Source organism: Hippopotamus amphibius, chromosome 7 (genome assembly GCF_030028045.1).
Source record: "Hippopotamus amphibius kiboko isolate mHipAmp2 chromosome 7, mHipAmp2.hap2, whole genome shotgun sequence".
NCBI classification, from domain to species: Eukaryota; Metazoa; Chordata; class Mammalia; order Artiodactyla; family Hippopotamidae; genus Hippopotamus; species Hippopotamus amphibius.
This window is the reverse complement of record NC_080192.1, coordinates 112,855,939-112,883,072: the sequence shown is the minus strand read 5'-3', so window position 1 is coordinate 112,883,072 and position 27,134 is coordinate 112,855,939. Positions and strand designations below refer to the sequence as shown.

General features: G+C 35.7%; 1 protein-coding gene across 2 annotated transcripts in view; it reads left to right on the top strand.

Moving 5' to 3' along the window:
• The window catches only part of CAMKMT (calmodulin-lysine N-methyltransferase), a 403,439-nt gene that overhangs the window by 28,357 nt on the left and 347,948 nt on the right, over positions 1–27,134 (top strand). The gene's annotated exons all lie outside the window — the stretch shown is intronic.

Below are 27,134 nucleotides of genomic sequence, written 5' to 3'. Positions count from 1 at the left end.
AATATTTTTAGTGTTTTAAAAGTGAATTTTTAATTGTTTCTTTCACAATGTTTATTTTATTGACGTGTGTGTGTGTGTGTGTGTGTATAATAGAAACTCTTGCTGTTTTTAGCTGCATAATAAGCCTCATATAAGATGCACCACTTGGCAGTTTTCTTTGTATGTGTATGACAGAACATAGGTCAGAAGGAACACTGGATTCTCCAGTACTATTCTTTTTGTTTCTTGTTTTCATTTTGACCTTTTCAGTTAATCAGTCCAACAGAGGGGCTGTCTCTCCCTTCTTTGCTGTGTTTTGGGTATGTGTGTTTCTACTTGTTGTTTCTTCTCTCTTTCTCTAAAGAGTGAGCCCAAAACATTTTTCCTTGATGCTAATATACTTTAATACCAGAATATTTTTATTTTGTGCATTATTATATTATAGAATATATTGTCTTTTCATCTAAGCCTCTGATTAAGTCACGATAGATTTCTCCACTGAGAAAATCATTTAATTATGTCATATAGTGAAAGAAGTCAAACAAGAATATCTTTATATCTCTGCGGACATACCATGACAGAAGTGGTGTACTCCTTTATGTGTGTTGCATATGCTGTTTTTCTTAAGGTAGTGGATAATCAATGAAATATGACCATTTTAAATGTTAAAATTATACTCAAATACTTTTCTTCTCAAAGGAAATTTCACAACTGTAACTACTTATTGTCTGAACTAAAATAACATATACTCTGCTAAAAGATACTACCTTATCAAAATTTTGGATCTGCATAGAATAATGTCCAGCAATACTCAGGCAATAATTTTGTTCTTATGCTCACATTATGGCAAGCTTTGATTGTGGAGAAAAATATTTATGTATTTTGTCGCTAAGGAATCTAAATATCCTAAAATTATCCTAAAATATTTAAAATACTGTAGGTTTCTTTTTTGTGATAGTGATAGGTATACCTTTTAGTTTCTATGTGTTGGCACTTGCTGAATTCTTTCCCAGTTTTTTTTTTTTTATAAATTATTTATTTATCTATTTTGTTGGTTGTATTGGGCCTTTTTTTTGCTGTGCGTGGGCTTTCTTCAGTTGCGGTGAGTGGGGGCTACTCTTCGTTGTGGTGCGCGGGCTCCTCATTGCCGTGGCTTCTCTTGCTGTGGAGCACAGGCTCTAGGCGCGTGGGCTTCAGTAGTTGCAGTACATGGGCTCAATAGTTGTGGCTCATGGGCTCTAAAGCGCAGGCTCAATAGTTGTGGCTCATGGGCTCTAAAGCGCAGTCTCGATAGTTGTGGCGCACAGGCTTAGTTGCTCCGCGGCATGTGGGATCTTCCTGGAGCAGGGCTCGAACCCGTGTCCCCTGCATTGGCAGGCGGATTCTTAACCACTGCGCCACCTAGGAAGCCCTTTCTCAGTGTTTTTATTGGGGGTTGGGGCAAGGCCTGGGTAAGGGATGCTAATGGTGTTTGAGGAGAGATTCTGTGGTAATGTAAAATATTATTAAGTCAGGCTTATGCATGTGCAATTTAGGAACATAATCCTAGAATGTTAAATATGGATTTTTGATTTGGCAATGTAAAAATCAAGTACGATTCCCAGTGGCTCAGTATGAAACAGGGTCAATAGCTGGCAGCATTATGTAAAGTAAAAATATTTTCCTAAAGGTCTAAGCTATTATTTTGTATATGAGTAATATATATATAATTCTCTAACATTTTTTCACATCAACTTGTCTGCTTCCCTTCCCCACCTCCCCCAAGTTTTCATTGCATTGACAAATGGAGAAATTGTATGTTAAAAGTTTTTTTTTTCCCATTGCTGCCCATTGTTTGGTAGAAAGGTTTGAGTCTTTGTAATGAGACCCACCAACATTTGAATCTTGGTTCTGAAATTAATCTTGAGCAATTTATATTATCTCCATGACCCTCAGGTTTTTTTCATCTCTTAGAACTTAATATAATATATAGAAAGCGTATGACATACTTTATCTCTCATAGTTGATATTCAGTAGATGAAACTCTTTTATTATTACCAGTGATGAGTACCTCTAAAGCTTTGCAGTTTTTTTCTTACTAAGAATTATTCTGATATTTTAAAATAAACTATTTTTATCGAACTAACAAGGTGGGAAAATAGATCATAGTATAAAAACAAATTTATTAAAATGTCTTGTTATAAAAGTGGTCTTAAAAACCTTAAATGTATTGCCAAGTAAGAGGAGATAAAAATAAAATTTATTAAAACACCTTATTTAGTGTAACTTTTATGTTATACTCTTTAAGAAAAATCTGTAATGGTATTTCAACTTGATGTAAAATTGATAAAGTCCTGTTATAATAAAGAAAATCTTGGTTATAACTTTTATATAATCTTTGCCAAGGCTTAAAGTGATTAAGGGTTGAAAAAGTGATTTCTCACTTGATTTCTCAAATGTTTGATTTTACCCTAATAGTGACATTAGATTGACTTTGTGACTAGAAAACCCAGCAGAGGGCGCTATAATCACAATTCTGTCTCACAACTCAATATAATTGGAATAACTTGAATAGTAACCCTAAGCTTTCATCATGTAAACATAGACATATGAAATATCTGTGTAAACATTTATATCTGACTTATTTCTTATATATAAATTTAATGTATATAAATATAAATATATATTCAGCAATCATTAATACAAAAAATAAATTTTCCTGACTGATTTTTTTAGTTCATTTTTTAATTTTAAATATCAGTTTAATTTTCATACCTCTAGCCTTAAATAAAGGAATACTTTTGGTCTTGATAACCTTGATAGAGAAAGTTCTATACAAGAATATCAGTTCCTAAATCACCACCATGGTAGTATACTGATAGCACACTGAGGGATATTTGGAATGAGGAAAAGCATTTCTAATACTGTGAGAGAACCGATAGATGGAATAATCCATTTATTTCAGGAATTAGTTTCCAGGTTAACATAACTTCCTGATAATAGAAATAACTTAACCGAAATAATGAAAATACTTTATAGTTACAACCCAGCCATACATGTTTATACAAAATATACATATGTGAATATATACAAAATATATGCATGTTTAGTGGAACCGTTAATCTCGATTTTAAGTTAACTTCAAAAACAAGTAATGCTTTTATTGATTGTAAATTTTCAAAGATGAGAGGATCATTCTTACTTCCTGAGTTTGTTATGCTCTCACCAGAAAGATATGGAAAAATCTTTAATTTTGGAAAATAAATGAAACCTCTAGATCATTTCTTATTTCCTGATATATTAGAAAAGAAAATATTCTTTATGTTTACTCTGTTATTTTTTAATGTATGACTTGCAAAGTGTTTTATGTTTTTGAGATTTCCTTTCAGTATTTGAATTCCTTTGAATGTTGTAGGAAGAAATTAAAGTGAATCTCACACAGTCATTTTTGCATAATGATTCATTGCTCTATAGGATATGACCCCAATCTTATTTTTATATATTTATATTTGCTATTGTGGAAAACAAATTATTTTGAAAGTCAAGCTTCTTTTTTGCTTACCTCTAACTAGGGATAGGTGTACATATACATATTCCATCTTTGCATTCTGGTACTTGAGAACGTACTTCCTTTTAAACTTATCAAAGCTACTCTGTGGAGAGGTTGTGTGTCTGCCATTGATTCATCATGCCTGGAAAGAGATGCCATCAAGCTACCTAGGGAAAAGTATAGGATGCATCCTTCACTACAGAGGAGGTGCTGGCTGCTTCTGTGTTTCTTGTAACGTGTCACTCAGATAGCTTGGGTCACAAGAGAGTACTCTGCAAGCACGCAGCAGATCTCTTGTTCCTGTTTTCTCTGTGGGCAGAGTCTCCTTTCCAACCAGTTCCTGACCTCCAATCAAAGAAACCCCATCATGCTATATCTCTTCTGAAACCATTTTCTCTTTGTCCAAGTCAGCTCTGTCCTCTACTGAAATGAATTTTTTTAAAATGTGATTCTCTTCAGCACTTAGTTGATCCAAATTTTACTGTCATATAATGCAACTATTTGCTGCATGTAAAATCTCATCAGTGCTTGGGAATATAATTGCTTCATTTGCACTTTTTTTAGCACATCGTCCTTAACAGCATGAACAGATGATTAATACTTCTCATACAATTTATTGTATACAGTATATATAATATAATGTGCAAAAGCCGTTAAAGGCTTAGGAAGTCAATAGTTATTATATATCATTGCAGTAACCTAGTGTGAATCAGGAGTCCTGGCTAACACAACACTACCACTTAAATTTGGTAAATGTACTGGTAATACTCCTGCCATTATTTGAAATAAATTTTTTTGTTCTCCTAGCTGGGCTATATGACAGGACCCTGTGGTGGTTGCTGTCTCATGGTCCTAAAGAAATTTGTAGACCCTCTACCTTATATACTCTTACATGTGACAATAGTGATTTTTTTCTTCCCAGTGAATCCTGGGGCTGACCTGGACTTTTAAGGCACACAGCTACAGTCTCCTGCTTCTGGATCCTTCCTAGGGGTCTCATAGTGGGACCTGTTTTGTGATGTATCCAAAAGTGATCTCTTTTAGGTTAATAATTACTTAAGGAAAGATTCTTGTTGAAATACAAAATATTTTCATTTTCTACCTATATTTGGGAGACGAAAGGTGACTATCTCTTAGAAAATATAGTCCAAATTTATAGTTTTTCTGTTTCATTGTTACTGTGTTATGTAGTTAAGGTCTGTAATATTGGTGGAATTATTTAAGCTTCAAGAGTGTCAGATTGGATTTAAAGTTTTCCTCATTCATATAAAGGGCATATTGTGTTTATGTGTATAGGCATATAATGCATTTCACACACATGCTTGATAAGATAGTTTAATTAAAAAATGAGAAATTTGGGCTTTTGTGGGTAATTGCTCTATTTTTAACTTAGTGAGGTCATGGAAGGATCATGGAATATGAAGTTTAGGTTTTAGCTCTGCCAGTTACTTGCTGTGTGTTTGTGGGGAAGTCTTTGAACAAATCTTAACTCCTTATAATTGAATAAGAAATAACTACCTTATAGTGTAGTAAACATAATATTACGTAATGTGAAAATACTATGTAAACTGTAGATAATATTTATATTAGTTTTTATTGTTAGTATTAATATCGTCTCATTTATTCTTAGACCTTCTCAATATCTTTGATATTGGAAAATAACACAAGAGAGGAAATATTTTTGGTGTGTGCCATCCTGTTTTAATATTTTACATTATTTTGTACATGAAAACATAGTGCAAAGCTACATTATTAAAAGTATAGTATTACTGCAGAAATACTTATATAAATCAATGTTTTAGAAAAGAAGGTTCAGAAAGACAAAAATATACGTGATTTATCATATGATGAAGATAGAATTTCAGTGAGAGTGGAGATGGATCTTTCAATAAATAGTATTGGCTAGGAATTTAGGGAAAAAAAAACCAAGTCTCTCCTTTATATCATGTAAATACCAAAATAAATTTAAGATAAATTATTCAATTAAAAAATTCTAACACTTCTAAATATTTCAGATGAATAATCTTAAGATATTGAAATAAGGAAGTCCCTTGTAAGTGTGACCCAAATCCCATGAATTTAAAGATGAATAGATTGACTAAATAAAGATTTAAAGTCTACAAATAGAACTACCATATGATCCAGTAATCCACTACTGGGCATATAGCCAAAGAAAACCATAATCCCAAAAGAAACATGTACCATAATGCTTATTGTAGCACTATTTACAATAGCCAGGACATGGAAGCAACCTAACTGCCCATCAACAAATGAATGGATACAGAAGATGTGGCATATATATACAATGGAATATTACTCAGCTATAAAAAGGGATGAGATGGAGCTATATGTAATGAGGTGGATAGACCTAGAGTCTGTCATACAGAGTGAAGTAAGTCAGAAAGAGAAGAACAAATATTGTATGCTAACTCACATATACGGAATCTAAAAATGGTACTGATGAACTCAGTGACAGGACAAGAACAAGGATGCAGATGAAGGGAATGGACTGGAGAACTCGAGGTTTGGGAGGGGGTGGGGGGTGAAGGGGAAGCTAAGACGAAGCGAGAGAGTAGCACAGACATATATATACTACCAACTGTAAAAGAGATAGCCAGTGGGAAGTAGTTGTATAACAAAGGGAGTTCAACTCGAGGATGGAAGATGCCTTAGAGGACTGGGATGGGGAGGGTGGGGGGGACTGGAGGAAGGGTGGAGGGGGAGTCGAGGGAGGGAGGGAATATGGGGATATGTGTATAAAAACAGATGATTGAACTTGGTGTACCCCCCAAAAAATAATAAATAAATAAATAAAATTTAAAAAAAAAGATTTAAAGTCACTGTATTCAAAAAGTATCAAAAAAGTTGAAAGACAAATGACAAACTGGTAATTATTATTTACGACATATATGCAGACAAAAATATATTCTCTTTATTGTGTGAAGAGCTCCCACAAAGAAATAGCAAAAACAGGCTGTAGATCTATAAGAAAAAGACAAAGCATAATTGAAAATTAGGAAAAGGTATTTCACAAAAGTAATACCAATGCTCTATAAACACATCAAATGATTATTTTACTAGTAAAGAAGTAATGAAATGCAATTGAAACAGTGAGATAGAAGTTTTGTTATCAAATTGGCAAAGATGAGAGAAGATAAGCAATAATCAGTGAATCGCAGGGAAATGTGCATCCTCATCTGCTCTTGGTGGGAGGGTAAATTGATTCTACTTTTCCAAAGGCAATCTGGCAATATCTTTCATAATTTTAAGTACCCATAACATTTGACTAATAATTCTTTTTCTAAGAAATAATGAGACCAATATGCAAAGGTGCAATGTAAAGAAATTTGTTGTAGTACAGTGAATAATAGGAAAAAACATAAATCTTTAATTTTAGGTGACTGGTTAATTATGGATAATTCGTGAACTGGAATATTTTATAGCTGTTCAAGATCTCTAAAACATTAGGTTAAAAAATTACTACAGGGAATATGATTCTATTTCTGTAAAATACATATATCCTCATTAAGTAGGTGTGTGTATGCACAGAACTGTGGCTAAATGTTCAGTGTTTGCTTAGGGTATTGGAGTTATGGATGATGATCACTTTTTTCTTTATGCTTTTTAGTATTTTATTTTTAATGGCTTGTATTAGGCAATGTTTTTTTGTTTTGTTTTTATTTATTTTTAATTTATTGGCTGCGTTGAGTCTTCGTTGCTGCGCACAGGCTTTCTCTAGTTGCGTGGAGCGGGGGCTACTCTTCATTGTGGTGTGCAGCCTTCTCATTATGGTGGCTCCTCTTGTTGTGGAGCATGGGCTCCAGGTGCTCGGGCTTCAGCAGCTGCAGCGCCTGGGCTCAGTAGTTGTGGCTCATGGGCTATAGAGCGCAGGTTTCAGTAGTTGTGGTGCATGGGCTTAGTTGCTCCACGGCATGTGGGATCTTCCCAGGCCAGGGCTCGAACCTGTGTCCCCTGCATTGGCAGGCGGATTCCTAACCACTGCGCCACCAGGGAAGCCCAAGGCAATATTATTTTTATTTTGAAAGAAGTAGGTATTATTTAATTTCCAAATTGACTTTTTTTTTTTCTTTTTCTTTTTTTTTTTTTTAGTGACTGAAAGCTGTGATAAAATCTCAAATCTCAAATTGCTTAGGACAGTACTGTGGAAAAAAGGTGCAATTCATTTTACCACTGCAAAAATATAAAGTAGTTTATTTTTAAACAGCACTTTTGTCCAAGGAGCTCCCAGCATTGTTAGATGTTAATGTGCTAGTCTCACAATACACTTAAAAGAAGTCAAAGATCAAATCATTCTAGCCTTATATTAGGTTGTGGGGAGTATAAAGAGGTTAAAAACTCAATCAATGGAAGAATATTGAGCTTGAGCATAGATAATTTATAAGTTCTGTTGAAAAACACATTTTAAGGTTCAGTGCGTTCTATGGTTAGCAGGCATAGGTAATAGTCAGCAGTCTTGAGACTATTGGAGGCCCCAGTGCAAGTGGGGAGCTGGTGGTGGTATGCAGCACGGGCTCTGGATTCAGCTCTTGAGATAGCCCCTCTTGAGAATCACAGTGTGTGTGTAGTCTTTATTAGACAGACTTCTAGACGGTAGGTTAGAAAAGATTTCTAGAAGGTAGGTTAGGTCTCTAGATGGTAGTTTTCCCAGCTATGTATCTCCAACTGTCTGACTTCCTGGCTCCAAGTTGTCAGGGCAGTTTTTCCTTTGACAAAATATTGGGTAAGCATGCCCCTAAGCCATAAACAGGGTCCTATGCACTTGCTTTTACTATTTACCACAGAAGGCACATTTAGAAGATGTCTCTTTTTAATTCACTTAAAAAATTTTATTTGAAATAAAAAATTATGGAGATATAATGATTCTCTTTGTTAAAAGAAGGTGCTGCTATCATGAGGAAAGACTGAAATAAACCTATAATCCTTTCTAGATTCATAATATGTATTAATGCTTAACCAAGGTGCTAATACTGGAATGTAGTTCATGTCTTTGTCATAAACCTGCTAGTTTTTCCCTCCTTTATATATTTGAAGAATGTTCCTAATTTAAGTGCCTCCAAGTTTTAGCACAAGAGATGTTAAGCAGGCTTCCCTTCCCCCAGCAAATACTAAGCAGTACTTCTTTATCTTCTTTTAAATAGCTACCATTCCTTTGGCATCCCTTACAGTACTAGGAACTTTGTGAATATTATTCCCATTTAATCTTCTTTAACAATTCTGAAAGTGGTGAGGAAACTGATACTCAGGTAAAGATAACTTGCTTAAAAATTAATATTTATTAAGTGGTCACACCGGAATTTATGCCTATTCTACTATATTTCTTAAAGGTAGCATTTCTCCAAACTAGTGAGAAATGAGTTTTAAAAGTTCATGATGGGAATTGAAACTAAAAGTGGTAACTTGGAGTGCTAGAAAATAACTTTGGCAAATGGAAAAAAATTCTGTCCAGTGGATTGTGTCTCAGAAGAGACTGATTAAAGGTCACTGGAAAATGGGCTCTCTGGGGTTTCTGAAAGGTAGTTGACAATCTAATGGAGTGGGGATTTAGGGAGTGAGGATGGGGTGAAAGAATGCATTTTCCTTTAATAGTCTAAAACCAAATGTGGATTCTGTTTTATTTCAGATTTTCTTTTCTTTTTTTTTGAGAAGTGCTGCTTTTTGCACGATAATACAGTAGTAATACTGATTTGTGTTTTTACATAGCCCTGTCTCTAAGGTATTCAATGTGTTTCTCAAGCTTATGGCTATAGTGATGTTTATAAATTGCTTATATAAACATAAGTCACACAAAAGGCTCAACTAATGAATATTTCTGTCTTTAGGAAAGTAGTGTGGATCTGGACAGCCTTTCCACAGAGAATAGTGGATATTTGGACATTTGTATGGCCTGTATTTGTATTGCCCCATCCTGTGAATGCTTGATGTGAACAATATATTTGATGATTGAATGGATTTCTGTGTTTGTGTATATGGATGTCATCTTTTTTATGTTCTTCTCTCTCACCCTTCACCCTCCACTCCCAGCCTTGAATCTTAAATATTTGTGTTACATCCTGGGGAGGTGGGGACAGTTCATGGAAGGAATGAGGACAAGTTTGCGATTGTTCTGTCTGTGTATATGAGTTGGAAAATGTGGATGTATTATGTATATTGGAGGTGCTTCACATGCTCACAGTCTGCTTGTTCTGGATCAGGTAGAGTCTTTGCTCCTGGTGGTGAATTCATGTTTTGTTTGAAGCCTTGGCCCATCCAGGTGGCTGGAGGCAGACTTTTGTGTCATTGCCATATCGTTGCCATTTCCCAGGGCTCCCTTAGCTTCTGACTGAAAGATGTGGCAGAACCTAGACTTAAAACTTAAGTATCGTTTTTAATTGTGTGATAGTCAAAGAAAAATAATATTTTGATGAATTCAGACTTTGGTTTTATTTTAATATTTGACAATCAGAATTTAGTGGGGATTTGTTGGACTGCTGTTATGTACAGCTGAGAAGTGGCATATATTTATGTAAACCACGACTTCTCTGCTTGTATTTGTCCCCTGGATTCCTTTTTTAAAGAAGAAATTAGAATAATTAGAAGGGGGAGATTGATTCATATTGCCTCCTTTGATCTTTATTAAGTCCTACAGATTTGTAGTTTGTATCCTACAATTTAGCACTGAATTTTGTATCATATTGTATTAATTATTTGTTAATCTTTCTTTCCCCCAAATAAAATACAGCCCCCCAGATTGCAGGCACCACAGCCTCTCCGGTTCAGCCTCAAGGGGTGTTTAAAGTCCATGCAACAACAGTGTTTTCAAATACCTTAGGTATTTTACCTCTCTTGATTAAATGACTTGAAAGCAACACAGTCTTCAGCAATTTTCTTTCTTTTTTCTTCTCCCATCCTCTTTTGTTCCATATTGATGCTGATTCTGCCCTCCTACGTACGAAACAATCAAACGAAAAACTTCAGGAAACAATTCTCTTTTATCTATCAAAAGATAATTCTTGTCTTCCCTTTTACTCCCTTTCCTTCTGATTCTCCATCATAGTACTGAGGAACCAGTCAACGAAGGACAGACCGGTTCTTCGGAGGGTGTGAGCCTGGGGTAGTCAGAGACGAGACTGAAGCAAATCAGTTTCTTTTAGTTAGGGTAACTGCACAGTCACGTTTGTCTGCATGGTCCCTGTTGTTCTTAGCATAATTATTAACAGTGCCTCCTTTCACTCTCCAAAGTGTCCTGGTTTGGATGATAAATCATATGCCAATTTTTAGAAGACAAGAAAGAGAGATATATTGGAAGCTTATGTTAATTATTTATATCTAGTCAAAGCTCTTAATTCTGCCATAATACCTTGTACAAGGTCTGGCTCAAGTGGTGTTCAATATGTAATGATTTATTTGAATCCTTAGTTACATTCAAATGAATCCATTCATTCTCCGTAAGTGTATTTGTATTCAGTATACATAACAGAGAGGTAAATCTAGGCCTCAGTTTTAGAGGACGTATACTACAGGCCCCATAAACTAATAGAAACAATTTAGAACACATTTAAGTTTTGATTAGCTAATGCAGTAATTGAAAAAAATTGAATTACTGCCAAGATTTGAGACTAGGAAGATTCACATAACAACATAGATGTCCACTTTCTCTTTGAGAAAAATAATGATCTGGCAGTCTGAGCGTGTTCTCACATGGTAATCATTATCTGGAACTAAGCAGATTCTCTATTTTGTGCCATCACCACCCCACCCATGGACATTTGAATTTGCAACCTCTGATACATAATTGTATTTGGAGGCATTTAAGGCAGGATGTCTCCATATATTTTTCAGATTATTTAGTTATATATTTAAGAAGAGTCAATTCTGATTAGTTGTTTTGTTTATCAAAGCTAATAAATAAAAAAAATTCTTTTGGAGATCAGCCTTTTTTAATTCAACAGGCTAGTCATTCATTTTTGGGAAATTTTTTTCCTGTACTGTTTAAGAATGTCAATAACGATTAACTAATATTTATATTTAATAGAAAATAAGATATTGTGAGATATTTTTAAAATATTTTTCAATAGCTAGTACCTGTAAGAAAACATATTTTTGAAACTTAATCATTCAGTTAAAATTATAAAATGTATTGAAAAATGAAACTGCAAACTAGTATAGAGCTATGGGAGAAATTTTAAATATTTGTAAGTGTATGTATGTTTATGTGCATGTACATGTATATGTGTGTATATATAAAATCTATATGTAGACCATCAATTTCATGTGTGTGAAGTCTTTTCTGATGCCTTCTGACCTGTTCCAGTTTGACCTTATGCCTGCTGAAAACCTTTCATCTTGAAATCTCCCTTCACTGTCATCCTGGGGATTCTTAACATTTCTCTTTTGTTGGATTTCATTTCCCCAATACCGTAACTTTCTCTTTGTTTACTCCATCATTTTGATAAACTCCTGTAGCTTCCTGAGATACTAAGGGGAAGTAATTCTTGAGTTCTTGTGATACTTTGGTTGGAAATAAAATAATAGAGTTTGAAATAGTTTCTCCTTCAAAATTTTATAGCGATATATTGCAGCTTCTGATATTTCATTTGAGAAATCCAATGCTATTCTAATTCTTTATTGTCTTTATGAAACTCTTAAATCTCTCTGGAATTTGACAGGATCTTTTTTTATTCTCAGTGTTCTAAATTTTATGATATATCTTGATGTGGCTCAATTTTCAAACATTGTATTGGACATTTGGTGGGCACTCAAATGTAGAAAGTCATGTTTTTCAGTTCTGAGAGGTTTTCTTGAATTATTTCTTTAATGGTTTCCTCCCGTCTGTTTTCTCTTTTGTCTCTGGGACTTACATTTTTCAAATGTTGGACATCCTGGACAGGTTCTTTATCTTTTCATCTTCTGTTTTGCATATTTTTGACTTTTTCTTTACTTGCATGGGTATTTCTTTTATAATAGAGGCCTTCATCAAATATCTGGTGGTCTTTAAGAGCTGTGTACTATAAAACTGATTGGACGCTATGGTGATATCCTAGCTTGTTGTCTGTGGATTTCGCTGTGGGATGATCTGGCTGGGTTGTTCCTTAGGGAATCCTGGATGTCCATATGTTTGGGTGTTTCTCTTGAGCTGGTCCATTTCCCAGAGAAAACACTTTGAGTCTGCTGCCTTGGGAGTGTATATATCTTAGCTGCTAGCATTTTGGGTTGGGTAGGAAGAAGAGTCTCAACATTCAGCTGCTCAATTTCTCTTTAAAAAAATGTTTTACTTTATCTTTCACTACTCTCCCTCAACCGCGCTAAAGTCCTACAGCCCAGAGCCCCTACGATTATGCTATTTGGAGGCTAGATGGGAGGACAAAGTGGAGCAGGGTTAGTTGCCCAGTTGTTTGGAGAAGGAGATAAGATTTCAAGATCTAATTGCTTCCTAAATATATTTTCAACAAATTCTCCTGTATTTAGCCCATTCTCACCTCCATTCCCTACTGCCAGTTTAGGATTCAGCTTTTTGCTGTTGTCTTCTTGTGCCTTTATGGACCCTCATTTTATTTTCATGTCTGCTTACTTCTGTTTTAGGAAGGGAGTGGAAGCTAATATGTATATTCACTCTAACATCTTTAATTACCATTTTAACACACACACACATATATAGCTATATATATATGTATATACACACACACATATATATACACACATACATCAATCTCACATAAATTCTATAACAACTTAAAAATAACTTAATAGGACTTCCTAGTTGGCGCAGTGGGTAAGAATCCACCTGCCAATGCAGGGGACACGGGTTTGATCCCTGCCCCAGGAAGATACCACATGCCGCGGAGCAACTAAGCCCGTGCGCCACAACTATTGAGCCTGTGCTCTAGAGCCCGTGAGCCACAACTGTTGAGCCCATGTGCCGCAACTGCTGAAGCCCACGTGCCTGGAGCCCGTGCTCTGCAACAAGAGAGGCCACCTCAATGAGAAGCCCATGCACCAGAAGGAAGAGTAGCCCCCACTCACTGCAACTAGAGAAAGCCCGTGTGCAGCAACGAGGACCCAACATAGCCAATAAAATAAATTAAAAAGAAAAAAATAACTTAATAAAATTTTAAAAACTTCATTTAAGTAGACCACCTATGGTTCTTGTCAGATGTACTCTAGAAGAATATTTCCATTTTCAGTACATTGAGAGGAATCACTAAGGCTTTGCACATTTTAGAAATTCTTTTCTTCCTCATTTCTGAGTCCCTCTTTAGCCTTTGAAATTCAACTCAAATGTCACCTCCTCTATAAGTTCTTTTCTGACTTTCCTAAGCTGCACCTCATTGGTCCTTCTTATGTTTACCTGTAGACTTAAAAAAAAAAGAAAAAAAGAATATACCATTAAAACATATCACATTATAATTATGTGTAAATTACTCACTGGACTGTAAGCTCCTAGGCACAAGAATGATGTTTTGTCTGTATCTACAGTGCCTGGCATAAGGTGAATATTCAATGAGTGCTTTGTGGATTAGTGAACTTAAATATTTTAAAAAAGGAAAACAGATTTTAAATAAATTAGGATATGATTATTTCATAAAATGTTCACTGTGAAAAATAATTAACTTTAGGATTCCTTTAAATAGCCTGTATCCCTAGTGCTCTTAAAATTTCATTATGTGCTTTTATTTTTTGCGAAACACATTTATGTCTGGTGCCCCTTTTGCATATCTGTGTACATATACAGTCATCCTATATTGTTCTACTTTAGTAGGAATGTTACTTATATTTAAAAAGAAATGAATGTTATATTCTTACACATTGGTGATATTTTTCCCTCTAAATATCTTTTTCTGGGAGAGCACTAAGTGGCTATTCACCTAGCCTTCTGATCAGTGCAATGTATTTTAAGCAGCTAGCTCCAAAATACATTCAAATAGCATGTCCTATTCCTCATGAATTGTTATTTCTTTGTTTAAATTTCCCACTTGGACCACCAGCAATCCCTTAAGTACTTTTCTTACCAGCTAATGCTAGCTTTTAAAAATCTACTTAATGTTACTCCTTTCTTTCTCTTTGTTGCCTCTGTCACTTAATATACCTCTATGCCTGCCTGATATTGTTCCTTTTCAAGGTCTTTTATGCTTTTAGGATGATCTTTCTTAGTCTCTTTCTACTGTCTTAGATGCTTCAATTCGGCTGTTTCTTCATCGCAAAGAGCTTAGTACAGGAAGCAAGTGAATATTATGGGTGACTTTTTAAAAAAGTTACATACAGTATTAACAGTGTCATTTTTCATTGCTTTTCACCTAGCAATCCCACTTTTTGGTATCTGTCCTCCAGTACATAAGGACACATGTGGTGGGATGTTAATTACAGCATTATTTGGGTTGGAAAGGAAAATAACCTGGAAACAATCTGATGAATCTATTCCTATTTAGTGGAATTGTTGGATATATTATGGTGTATCTGTACAATGGATTATTTTGCAGCAATTAAAAAGAATGGAGTTATGTGTTGTATGCTGGAGGAATGTCCAGGATGTTTTGTTAAGTAAGTTGTGTAATGTGTGTAATGCAATTTTATTTTTATAAAAAGAAACTGTGAATACATCAAAAGCTGAGAGACATATACACCAAATGATCAGTATTGGTTACTTCTGCAAAGTGGGACCTGAGGGGCTGGGGTGGGGGAAAAATTAACTTTTTCTTTATTAATCTTTATATTGTTTGACTTATTTTAACTAGGTGTTACTTTGAAGGGAGGAAATTAGTAAAGATTTAAAAAATAAATGTAAAACTAGAATCTTTTCAAAACGTGTCAGTTATCCATGATAATAAAAACTCATTTTAAAGTTTTAAAGAGAAGTAGAAAGTGATGTGTATAGGAAACCAAATGATGAATCATATCATAGTTTGCCTTAGAAAAATAAATGAATTGTTGATACTCATGTCTATGGAATGGATATATATTGAACTCCGATTCTTTTCCCAATCTTCCAACAGAAATTGCCTGGTGACAATTAGAAAGAACACCTCTACATTAATTCAGTAGTTCCTAAAAATATGTGCCTGAAATTCAAGCTTTTTTATTATAGTGATTGAACTAATCTATTTCATAAATAAAGATGTCCCATTTTCTTTCTTTCTTTCTTTTGTTTTTTTTTTTTTTTTTTGGTACACGGGCTTAGTTGCTCCGTGGCATGTGGGATCTTCCTGGAGCAGGGATCGAACCTGTGTCCCCTGCATTAGCAGGCGGATTCTTAACCACTGCGCCACCTAGGAAACCCAAGATGTCCCATTTTCAAGAGACCAGTTTAACTTAGAACTAGGGTACATAGTTAGGGTTCTTTGACTGCAAGCAATAGAAACCGACTCTGGCTAACTTAGGCAAAAAGAAATGTTTTGGAAGGATACTAAGAAAGTAATAGAATTTAAGTTTCACTTGACAATTGGGCATTTTGCTTTGTCTTAGTATGCTTCTAATATATTTCCTGCTTTTAATTACAGCATTGCACTGAAAGTTCCTAGCCAAACACCTTTTGTCATTTGGCCTTTCAAGGATTAAATTTAGTTGTCTTTATGAAAAAAATTTTTTTCTAAGGGAAACATACAGCATCGGTTGTTTAAATTGTTCTCTAGTAAATGGTGAGTTTGGAATTATAATTTCATTTATTATAAGAGGTGAAGCATTCAGTTACTTATGGCTAGCCTCAACCTACATATTTTATTTTAGAATTGTCACCATTGAGTTTTTTCTTTACTCTTGCATCAGTGTCTTTGTGTGTGTGTGTTTAGCATAGTTTTTTGGTTTATCTTTTTTGTTTCTTGTTTTAATGATAAAATTTCCAGGGAGAATCATTTTAAATGCTTTCTTGTGTTAATTTATAATTTTGTACCTATGCTGTGCTTTATAATATCTATCTGCTTAACTGGAACACACTGATTTTACATTATGAATTTAAAAAAAATCTGTGGTACAAATTCTTCCAGAAGAATACCCTTTAGAAACAGCATGCTAATTTGAGCATATTTTTCAACTTAGTTGTCTGTCTGTTTCACAACATGCTCTTCTAAGAGTCTTAACATTCTCTTTATTATAAATTATAAATCATTTATATTATATATTATATATGAATTATGTGTACATATAAAAATTACTTATATTAAAGACCAGCTTCATGTTTTTCATTTAGAGAAACATAAGATTCTTACCTATGAACCAGATATAGGGAATACTTGCTCTTATATAGGATACATTGCACTTAGAATCTGGCTCATTTTTCTCCTTTTTACCTTTGGGGCCAAGCTTTCAACTGGCAGTAGGAATAGAGGTGTAAGTGTCAAGTTCAGGGCCAGACTTTCTAACTAGCCTTTCTTCCTTCCTCTTCTCTCTTCCCCTTTTTTGGAGTCAAGGTTTAGCTCAGTATGGGCAGAGACTGGCGGTGGGGAGGCGGTTAGCAGGTGGGTATATCTGAAGTTGAGTTTCCTGCTTTGCAGCTGAGAATCTGGTTATATGTCAAGGAGTGGAGAGATTGAGCAGATAAATAAACACATTTGAGGATAACGAGAGCTAAGTTTCTTGGTGTCAACAAAGGGAATTATAAATATGGAAAAGCTGAAGGCTAAAACAAACTGTGTGGTATTGAATTAGAATTGGGCGTATCAGAATGAGCTTATTGCTTTGCCAGATAGATAGATAGATAGATAGATAGATAGATAGACAGACAGACTCTGTGTGTGTGTGTGTGTGTGTGTGTGTGTGTGTGTGTGTGTATTTCCTAGTTCTGTCTGGGTCTGATAGCAGTGAGCCCACCTTGCACCTAGATCTTGGTTTCTAAATATCATTCTCTGCTAAAAAGAACTAGGGCTCTTTGAAGAAATGGCTGATCCCGGGGCTGGGCATTTTTTGTCATAAAGTAAGGAAGTACTCATGCCCAAAGAACACAGGACCTGGTTTGAAGGAGTTAATGAATGACCAAGTCTGAGACAATTTGAGTATCAAAATAAATGATAAAAATGATTGTAACCTTTTGAGTAAAATAAGACTCCATGAATCCATATTAACATTAATAAATATAAAAGTGAGGGAGAATAGAAAATTCCACCTACATCAGAATGTCAGTTAGTAAATCTAGAACAGGCACTATAAAGATCTGAGAACCCTGGCATTAATGCCATTTTGGGCAAGGTAATTCTTTGAGGGTGCGGGGAAGGAGGAAACTGTTCTTACATTGTAGGATGTTTAACATCATCCTTGGCTTCTACCTACTAGATATTAGCATCCCTCACCCCCCCCAACCTCCAGTTGTGAAAAACAAAAATGGAAAGACATTGCCAAATGTCCCCAAGGAGGCAAAAATCACATCCCCCTATTCTCAGTAAGAACCACTGATATAGAAGGAATGATGGGATTACAAAATTACCTTTGGTAACTATCGTGGTAATAACTGATTGAGGCATGAATTATCAATGGATGCCAGAACAAATAAGTAAAAATAGGGTATGTATTAACCCCAAAATATCTCTCCATAAAATACTAATTACTAATTAATTGCTAAATACAATATGCTCATAATTAACTTTAGAGTGGGAAAACCCAGCAGATTCCACTTTAACCAAGTAGTAAAAATTAACATCACCACTAATGGGGCCGATCCTCCTAATGAGAACCACTGAGAGAGCACAGCATTGGTTCTGTGATATTCCTGCTGAAAGTGTCAAGTCATGAGGAAAATCAGACAAACGCAAACTGTGAGCATTCTACAAAGTTACTGGACTCTTCAAAAATGTTAAGATCTTGGAAGATAGGGAAAGACAGACGATCTGTTCCAGATTGAAGAAGACAAATGAGGCATGATAACTAAATGGTTTTTTTTTTTTAAAAAGGTTGTGTTTATTTATTTATTTATTTTAGCTCTTTATTGGAATATAATTGCTTTACACTCTTATACCAGCTTTTGAGGTACACAAAAGTGAATCAGCTGTATTTATACACATATCTCCATATCCCCTCCCTCCCGCGACTCCGTCGCACCCTCCCTGTCCTGGCCCTCTAAGGCATCACCCATCATCAAGTTGATCTCCCTTTGTTATATGGCAATTTCCCACTAGCTATCTATTTTACAGTTGGTATTGTATATATGTCTATGCCACTCTCTCACGTCCTCCCAGCTTCCCCTTTGCCCCCACCCCCAACCCCGTGTCCTTGAGTCCATTCTCTTCATCTGCATCCTTATTCTTGCCCTATCACTGGGTTCATCAGTACATTTTTTAGGTTGTTAGATTCCATATATATGAGTTAGTGTACGGTATTTGTTTTTCTCTTTCTGGCTTACTTCACTCTGTATGACAGTCTCTAGGTCTATCCACCTCATTACATATAGCTCAATTTCATTCCTTTTTATGGCTGAGTAATATTCCATTTTATATATATGCCACCTCTTCTTTATCCATTCATCTGTTGATGGACATTTAGGTTACTTCCATGTCCTGGTGATTGTAAATAGTGCTGCAATGAACATTATGGTACATGTTTCTTTTTGGATTATGGTTTTCTCAGGGTATATGCCCAGTATTGGGATTACTGGATCATATGGCAGTTCTATTTTTAGTTTTGCAAGGAACCTCCAAACTGTTTTCCATAGTGGCTATAGTGGCTATACTAACTTACATTCCCACCAACAGTGTAGGAGGGTTCCCTTCTCCACACCCTCTCCAACATTTATTGTTTCTAGATTTTATGATAACTAAGTGTTAACATGTGATCATGAACTGGATTATGGACCTAAAAAGGACGTTATAGGGGTGATCAGAGAAATTTGAATGGGGTTTGTGGGTTGGATGGTAATGTATCAGTGTTTACTTTCTGATTTTGATGGTTAAATTGTGATGATTAAATTATAGAAGAGTGCCTTTTGTTTGTCAAACACACTACAGTTACTTCCTTGAGAATTTTCAGTTTCTGTTCTCTGTGTTTTTTCTCAGTTCCTAGTGTGAGTGGCTCCATTTCATGGACTCAGTTGTCACCTTCTGAGGGAGGCCCTCCCTAACTGCCCTATCTAAAGTATCTACCCTTTCCAAATCTGTATCACTTTATGTTGTGTATTTTATTTATAGCATTCACTGTTACCTGTGATTATTTCTTTGTTTAATACTTGTGTCCTTCTACTGAATGGAAGGTCTTGAGAGCAGAGGCCTTCTCTGTGCTGTATCCTCGATCTAAAATGGTGCTTGATACCTAGTAAAACTGTGGTATCCATTTGTTGAATCAGTGACTGCATGTATAAAATCTGGCCTTCTCTGTCAGCTGATTGGTTATGTAACCAATCTGGGTATGTTAAGATGGGCCAGCGGGCACTTTCTAAATGTTGTAGAAGTAAGTGTCTACTGAGAAAAAGAGATAAAGTGGCTTGGATTGGGGTGTGGGAGTGGAAAGGGAGTCAAAAAGGAAAGGATTAAGAGAGAGAAAAGTACAATTATTTGATATAACCTAAAATAGCGCATGGATATTGCTTGCATGTGCTTGAAGGTTTGGACTGAATATAGCTTCTCTAGGGCGTATTTTATTCAACCACTGAATTACATTTCAGTGAGTTTTTGGCATCTAGTTCAGTCTACTTTCTGTGCCAGCCAGACTCACTTTAAGGCTATAACTAAGCAATTTTTTTTTTTTTAAAGAAGCAGAGGCTGAATATTGTTCAACACAGGACAAAAGGACAAGAATAGATAATGTTGAGTAGTTCTGATCTAAAGTTTACATGCATCTTGGTCTTAGGGAATACATGTATATCTTTTTCCTGTGAATTAATTCTTAAATAATCACCCCAAATTGTTTCTGACAGTGCAGCAACCTTAAACCATTGTGATTGAGATAAAAAATGGCAGATAAGCTGGAAAATTATTGCCATATTAACTGACCAAGAACATAATTTTGTTGTCTTTTAGATAGGTATATTTAAGGTAGAGCTAAATGAACAAGGTCAAGGGAATACTATCTATTACAATAAAAAAATGTAAAACCTCAAGACTTGATCAGTTTAAAAATATACTTTTTATCTTATTCACATTTTAATGTGCCTTCTCCTGAGTCATTAGTTATATCTATGCTTAGAATTTGTGAGATTGCCCAGTAAGAGAGATTTCAGACATTCAAATGAGAGGAACAGCATGGAATGTGATGCCTATATAAAAACATTGGTTTAGAAAGATAGAGATATAAAAATTGAATTTTCAGTGTTGTTTGATGAATTGCTTTGTGAAGTAACTTATTGAGATAGAGGCCGCTTTCCTTACTTCCCCATTACACTTTCTGCTTTATCTACCATCTCCCCTTTTCTAGCAGTTCACTACAAGGATATAGTAGATGTATAATAAATCCTTTCTTTCTTTTTTTAAAAGATATTTTTGGATTTTGAAGCTTGTTTTTTTTTTAAATAAATAAATAAATAAATAAATAAATTTATTTTATTGGCTGTGTTGGGTCCTCACTGCTGCACACGGGCTTTCTCTAGTTGCAGCGAGTAGGGGCTACTCTTTGTTGTGGTGCATGGGCTCCTCATTGTGGCGGAGCATGGGCTCTAGGCATGTGGGCTTCAGTAGTTGTGGCTCACGGGCTCTAGAGCGCAGGCTCAATAGGTGTGGCACACGGGCTTAGTTGCTCTGTGGCATGTGGTATCTTCCTGGGGCAGGGCTCAAACCCGTGTCCCCTGCATTGGCAGGTGGATTCTTTTTTTTTTTTTTTTTAAGAACTTTTATTGAGATACAGTTAACAGACAATAAACTGCATATATTTAAAGTGTACAGTTTGGTATTTTTTTTTTCTTATTAGTAATGTATATATGGCAATCCCACACTGCATATCGTAAATGCTACTGTATAGCATTTATAATATGCTAATTATATGCACAGAGCAGATAATATGTATTATATAAACAATGTATTAATTATAAGCTTTCAGAGCAGAGAATATGTCTTAAAATTTTTTTTCTGCATAACACACAGTCAGCCACTCACTCATTCATTAAGAAAGGATTTAGGACTTCCTAGGTGGTGCAGTAGTTAAGAATCCACCTGCCACTACTGGGCATATACCCAGACAAAACCATAATTCAGAAAGACACATGCACTCCAGTGTTCATTGCAGCACTGTTTACAATAGCCAGAACATGGAAGCAACCTAAATGTCCATCAGCAGATGAGTGGATAAAGAAGATGTGGCACATATATACAGTGGAATATTACTCAGCCATAAAAAGGAATGAAATGGAGTTATTTGTAATGAGGTGGGTAGACCTAGAGTCTGTCATACAGAGTGCAGTAAGCCAGAAAGAGAAAAACAAATACTGTATGCTAACTCATATAGACGAAATCTAAAAAAAAAAAGGTACTGATGAACCCAGTGACAGGGCAAGAATAGGGATGCAGATGCAGAGAATGGACTGGAGGACACGGGGTTGGGGGAGCAGGGGGCAAAGGGGAAGCTGGGAGGACGTGAGAGAGTGGCATAGACATATTTACACTACCAACTGTAAAATAGATAGCCAGTGGGAAATTGCCATATAACAAAGGGAGATCAACTCGATGATGGGTGATGCCTTAGAGGGCCAGGACAGGGAGGGTAGGAGGGAGTCGCGGGAGGGAGGGGATATGGAGATATGTGTATAAATACAGCTGATTCACTTTTGTGTACCTCAAAAGCTGGTACAAGAGTGTAAGACAATTATATTCCAATAAAGAGCTTAAAAAAAAAAAAAGAGATACACTTTGAATGTTGTCAAAGCATAGGAGAAGGCAGATGCCTTTTGGAAGTGGGAGGTGGATTCAGCAAAGGCTTCTTAGAATTATGTAATGAATATTCTCCAAGGGTACTTGAAATAATAAGAGAATGACCTATTACTGTATTTAGATTTAAGTGCAGAATTATGTAATATTAACTTTAAGCGTAAAGTTCCTAGCACAGTGATTAGTATGTTGGAAATGATAGAAGGAGGGGGCAAAAAAACAGGATTGAAGCTAAAACATCTGACTGTAAGCCACGTTCTGCCAACTTCTTGGTGAAGTCTTGGCCAAGTCACTTGCATTGCTGGGGTAAATCTCATGTGATTATCTTGATTAACTTTTTACATATTTCTGGATATGATTTGCTAATATTTTGTTAAGGAATTTTACATCTGTGTTCATGAGGAATATTGGCCTGTGGTTTTCTTTTACTTGGTTTTAGCTTCAGGGTAATGCTGGTCTCATGAGTTGTAAATTATTTTCTAGAGTTTGTGTTGAATTAGTACTTTTTTTTTTTTGGCTGCAGTGTGAGGCATGTGGGATCTTAGTTCCCAGACCAGGGATTGAACCCAAGCCCCATTGGAAGCGTGGAGGAGTATTAACCACTGGACCTCCAGGGTAGTCTCGAATTAGTACTATTTTTTTCCTTAAATGTTTGGTGGAATTCACCAGTGAAGTTGTCTGGGCCTGGAGTTTTCTTTGTGGGGATGTTTATAACTCCAAATTCCATGTTCTAAAGTCTGTTTTGTCTGATGTTAAGATAGCCACTCTAGCTATTTTTTTTCCCCTTGACTGCTTTTAAGATTTTCTCTTTATCATGGTTTTTCAGAAGTTTAATATAATTTTCTTTAGCGTGGTTTCCTTTAGGTTTATTCTGCTTGGATTTGTTGACCTTATTGTATCTGTAGGTTCACAGTTTTCATCAAATTTGCAAAATTTTCTGCCTTTATATCTTCAAATATTTTTCTTCGTCCTTCCTTCAGGACTCTAATTACATGTGTGTTAGAATGCTTGTTGTCACAGATGTCCTTTTTCCAGTCTTTTTTCTGTGCTTTTTTATTGTATATTTTATTGCCATGCTTTCGAGGTTGCTGATATTTTCTTCTGTAGATTCTAATCTGCAGTTAATCCCATTAAGAATATTTTTCATTTCAGATACTATGTTTTTCATTTCTGGATGTTCCATTTGGGAAATTTCTTATGTCTTCTAGCTCTCTTCTCATCATGCTCATGTTTTCCTCTATCTTCTTGAACATATGGGTCATGTTTACATGAACTGTTTTAACATCCTTGCCTGATAGTTTCATCATCTGTGTCATTTTGGGTTCAGCGTCTATTAATTGATTTTTTTTCCTCTTGGTAATGGGTCATATTTTTCTGCTTCTTTGCATGCTTGATGATTTTTTTTTATGAGATACCACTTACTGTGAGTTTCATGTTGTTTGCCAGATTTTGTTATGTTTCTTTAAATTGCATTGTGCTTTGTTTTAGCATGTAGTTAATTAGAATCAGTTGGATCCTCTTGAGGCTTGCTTTTAAGCTCTGTTAGGGTGAGATTCAGAGTAGTCTTTTTGTTCTAGGGTTAATTTAGCCCGGTTTCTAAAGTGATATCCTTCTCAGGATTCTAGTCAGTGTCCCATGTACTATAAGGTCTTTTCACTCTGGTTGGTGGGAAAATGTACTATTTCCAGCCCTGGGTAAGTTCTGCATACTCTTTTCTGGTGTTTTTTTCTCCTCTGGATACTTCCTCTGACGCATACACAGATCATTTCTCAGCCAAAGAGAGAACTGCATGAGAACGCTCTGCAGATTTCTAGTGCTTTTTCTGTGCAGCTGAATCACTTCTCTCTGGTATTTTTGTTCCACAAATTCTAGCTGCTTTGCCTTTCTGAAAATCTAATCTGTAGATTTCTAGCGCTTTTTCTGTGCAGCTCAAACACTTCTCTCTGGTATTTTTGTTCCACAGATTCTGGCTGCTTTGCCCTTCTGAAAATCTAATCTCTGTCTCTTCAATTCAAAAAGATTGTTGGGCTCTGTTTGGGTCCCCTCTCCCAGTGTTATGGCCTAGAAACTTCTGTAGGTAGTAAGTTGGTGCAGTTTTTGTTTTTGTTTTTTTGGCTGTATAAATATTTTTTATTTATTTATTATTCTTTTTGAGGTACACCAAGTTCAATCACCTGTATTTATACACATAAGGATTGCTTAGTTTGTTTCTTTTCTCTGAGGGGATCACAGTCCTGTATTACCTGTTGTGTAATGTCTGAAAAACATTGCCTCATATTTTGTTATTTGATTTCTTAGCAGTTTAAGGAGGGAGTGTAAATTCAGTTACTGTTATTTTATCTCAGCAGAAGTCTCTTGCCTTCATTTTGAAAGACATTTCACTGAGTATAAAATACCAGGCTGCAATTTTTTTTCTTTCAGTACTTTAAAGGTGTTATTCATTATTTTCCAGCTTGCATGGTTTTCATGAAAAGCCTGCTGTAATTTTTATCTTTGTTCTTTTGTGTATAATACTCCCTTTCGCCCTGACTGCCTTCCAGATTTTCTTTTCATCATTGGTTTTCAGCATTTGATTATGATATGCCTAGATATGTTTTCATTTATATTTACCCTGCTAGAGGTTCCATTTCTTGGATTCTGTTGTTTGTTTCTCATTCACTTTGGAAACTTTTTGGCCATTATCTTTTAATATGTATCTCTGTTCCTTTCTCTCTCCTCTCTTCATTGATTCCACTTACACATGTGTTAACACTGTTTGATATTATTCCATGGGTCTTGAATGCTCTATTCTGTTTGGCTCATTTTCTTTATCTTTGTGTTTCAGTTTGGGTAATTTCTATTTATCTATCTGTAATCAAGTTCACTGTACTTTGCTCTGCTGTGTCCAGTCTGTTGATAAACTCATTGAAGGATTTTTTTTAAAATCTCTAATATCATGTTTTAATTTTTAGCATTTCCATTTGACTCTTTTTAAGAATAGTTTTCATCTTGCTGCTGACGTTCCTCATGTGTTCATTATTCTCTTGATTATCTTGTCCCTTGAGAATTTTTTTTCCCTAAATTTTGTGTCTATTATGCTTTATAATTGAGTACCAAATATTGTAAAAGGACAGCAGGAACCTGAGGTAATATTCATGCCCAGAATGGGCATGCCTCCTCTACTGGCATGCAGCTCAATATCAAAAAAGTGAACAACCCAATCCAAAAATGGGCGGAAGACCTAAATAGACATTTCTCCAAATAAGACATGCAGATGGCCAACAAACACATGAAAAGATGCTCAACATCACTAATCATTAGAGAAAAGCAAGTCAAAGCCACAATGAGGTATCACCTCCCACCGATCAGAATGGCCATCATCACAAAATCTAAAAACAATAAATGTTGGAGAGGGTGTGGAGAAAAGGGAACCCTCCTGCACTGTTGGTGGAATGTAAATTGGTACAGCCATTATGGAAAACAGTATGGAGGTTCCTTAAAAAACTAAAAATGGAACTACCATATGACCCAGCAGTCCCACTACTGGGCATATACCAAGAGGAAACCATAATCGTAAAAGATACATGTACCACAGTGTTCATTGCAGCACTCTTTACAATAGCCAGGACATGGAAGCAACCTAAATGCCCATCAACAGATGAATGGTTAAAGATGTGGCACATATATACAATGGAATATTACTCAGCCATAAAAAGGAATGAAATTGAGTTATTTGTAGTGAGGTGGATAGACCTAGAGACTGTCATACAGAGTGAAGTAAGCCAGAAAGAGAAAAACAGATACTGTACACTATTGCATATGTATGGAATCTAAAAATATGGTAGTGATGAACCCAGTTGAAGGGCAAGAATAAAGATGCAGATGTAGAGAATGGACTTGAGGACACAGGGTAGGGGTAGGGGGATGGCGAAGGGGAAGCTGGGACGAAGTGAGAGAGTAACATGGACATATATACACTACTAAATCTAAAATAGATAGCTAGTGGGAGGCTGCTGCATAGCATAGGGAGATCAACTAGATGATAAGTGATGACTTAGAGGGGTGGGATAGGGACAGGGGGAAGAGTTGCCACTCTCTCACCTCATCTCATCCTCCCCTTCACCCCCCACCCCCACAAACCTCGAGTTCTCCAGTCCATTCCCTTCATCTGCATCCTTGTTCTTGTCTTGTCACTGAGTTCATCAGTACCATTTTTAGATTCCGTATATATGAGTTAGCATACAATATTTGTCTTTCTCTTTCTGACTTACTTCACTCTGTATGACAGACTCTAGGTCTATCCACCTCATTACATATAGCTCTATCTCATTCCTTTTTATAGCTGAGTAATATTCCATTGTATATATATGCCACATCTTCTTTATCCATTCATTTGTTGATGGGCATTTAGGTTGCTTCCATGTCCTGGCTATTGTAAAGAGTGCTGCAATAAACATTATGGTACATGTTTCTCTTGGGATTATGGTTTTCTTTGGGTATATGCCCAGAAGTGGGATTACTGGATCATATGGTAGTTCTATTTGTAGTTTTTTAAGGAACCTCCAAACTGTTTTCCATAGTGGCTGTACCAACTTACATTCCCACCAACAGTGCAGGAGAGTCCCCTTTTCTCCACACCCTCTCCAACATTTGTTGTTTCCAGATTTTTTGATGATGGCCATTCTGATCGCTGTGAGGTGATACCTCATTGTGGCTTTGACTTGCATTTCTCTAACGATTAGTGATGTTGTACATCTTTTCATGTGTTTGTTGGCCATCTGTATGTCTTCTTTGTTTTTTTATTTTATTTTATTTTATTTTTTTTTGGGGGGGTACATCAGGTTCAATCATCTGTTTTTATACACATATCCCCGTATTCCCTC